The sequence below is a fragment of the Malurus melanocephalus genome, unplaced genomic scaffold (genome assembly GCF_030028575.1).
Source record: "Malurus melanocephalus ecotype Western Australia unplaced genomic scaffold, MMel_1.1 scaffold_24, whole genome shotgun sequence".
Lineage (NCBI taxonomy): Eukaryota > Metazoa > Chordata > Aves > Passeriformes > Maluridae > Malurus > Malurus melanocephalus.
The window spans coordinates 1682952-1684877 of record NW_026623256.1 but is presented as its reverse complement, the minus strand read 5'-3'; the positions used below and the strand labels follow the sequence as shown (position 1 = coordinate 1684877).

Sequence of the window (1926 nt, the reverse complement as noted above, 5' to 3'; positions counted from 1 at the left end):
GTACTTCGGAAGCACCACAAAGTTTCGTGGCCTTAAAATACACGTGGCCTTAAATACACCTCCTCTTTCTATTTAATATTCTTTTGGCTACCCCCGGCCCTGCAAACTTTGACTAATTCCACCTCAAGCAATAAATTTCTATAGAAGGAGGACATWATTTTCTACTATTCTCGGTATGTTTTTTGAAAGCAGAAGCACAAAGTTCTCTTACTGCATCCTCTATCCCCCAGGCTCTGTAATCACAGGCAGAACCAGCCCGGAGCTTCTGTTGCCCCASTTTTGAAATAGCAGCAATGCTCCTCACCCAGCTCTGTAAAACACTCGAGACCTACTCAAAGGCCACCTGCCAAATTAGCCAGGCCAAGAGCTGGATTCCACTGACAGCACTCGATCACTGCTGCTCTTCAGCCCCAAAACATTTGGTTTTAGGAAAAAAGAGGACAGCTCAAGGAGGAGTCGCTGGGAATGACAAAGAAAGCCTGGGAGCGTGCACATGATGGACTTCATTCATTCTGACTTCATTTAGGGCAGAGGAAACCAGAAGGAGAATCTCATTGCGGTGAAGGAAGCTGGAATAGAATGAGAGCACATGAARCATCTTACAGGCCACGCTGGGCTATGGAATGGAATTACACATCTCCTTAAAGTCCCTGTTGGATGGCCTGGAGAGGGGCAGTAGAAATGACACCACAACTGATGACACCCTCCTTGCAAGGGCACAGCAGTGTGGGCAGGGACCAGCTGGAAAGAAACCTCAGCATCAGAGCCCTGTGCCTGTTTGATACGGGCAGGGAGGGACTGTGACCCCAACACTGGGGTGCARGAGATGGTGCTGGGGGAGAGCTGCTGCCTGGCAAAGGCTCTGCACGTTCAGCTTGCTCTCTGTTGCAATTTTTCAGTAATTTTGGCCTCTTGGTGAGTGTGGAAAGACTTGTGGTCTGCCTCACATGCAAAGATGGGCTGAGAGATCTCAGGGGCAGCAAAAGGGCTGTCAGGGGCTGCTGCCCTTGAGGCCTGAGAGAATTCAAAGGCTGAAAGAACCACTATGCAGTGGGAATCCACTTGGAGGAGCTTTCCTGGAACTGGGAGGTGTACCCAAGACCTTGGGTGAATTTTTCATTATTTGYATCTCCCAGGGCTGAAAGACCAGGAAATGTAGCCCAAGGCTCTCAGAGAAGCTAAGGAAAACAATCATTCCTTTAGCCCAGCTTCCCTGGGTTGCAAAATGAATAAAAACAGTAGAAATGACCAAACTACACCTATAGTTGGAAATTCCCTTTAAAGAAAATACTGTAAAACATCCCAGTAGAAAGTCAGGCACTGACCTGTTGAGTCCTGCTGCCTGCTGTCTGTGTTTCATCCCCGGGGGCAGGGCCAGGGCCATCTGTGAGCACATCACATATGCAAGGCTGGTCTGCCAGCAGTCCGAGGTGAATGTGCTGTTCACATCCTCGGGGCTAAAAGGGGAAGCTCACCATGAGCATTTCATAGGATTCCTGTATGGACTCAGCTGCAAATGCACCCTTTTCAAAGGACAAACCCCATTTAGAAGGACAAACACGTTTTCCAGGGGAAGAGGTACATTATGGTAAGGGCTGACTGGTGGCAATGGTGCAATGCTGGGAGGTCAGGCCTTGCTGCTGCCTGTTCCTGTGTGTGACAGACCTCCCTGGTCACACGAGCTGCTCTCCTGTGCCATCTCCCTTCCTGTGTGTGACAGACCTCCCTGGTCACACGAGCTGCTCTCCTGTGCCACCCCCCTTCCTGTGTGTGACAGACCTCCCTGGTCACAAGAGCTGCTCTCCTGTGCCATCTCCCTTTCTGTGTGTGACAGACCTCCCTGGTCACAAGAGCTGCTCTCCTGTGCCATCCCCCTTCCCCTGCAGCCCCACCATACAGAAAAGAGCAGCCCCAGCCCCTTAAGGC

The 1926-nt window shown here is 50.8% G+C and overlaps 1 protein-coding gene across 1 annotated transcript in view; it reads right to left on the bottom strand.

Annotated features, from left to right (window-relative positions):
* CHST13 (carbohydrate sulfotransferase 13) overlaps window positions 1-1405 on the bottom strand; it is a 29676-nt gene extending 28271 nt beyond the window's left edge. Inside the window, exon 1 of the mRNA XM_057390267.1 lies at window positions 1326-1405. The gene's annotated coding sequence lies outside the window, so the exon portion shown is untranslated. The remainder of the gene's footprint in view (window positions 1-1325) is intronic.
* Between the last annotated feature and the right edge of the window lie 521 nt (window positions 1406-1926).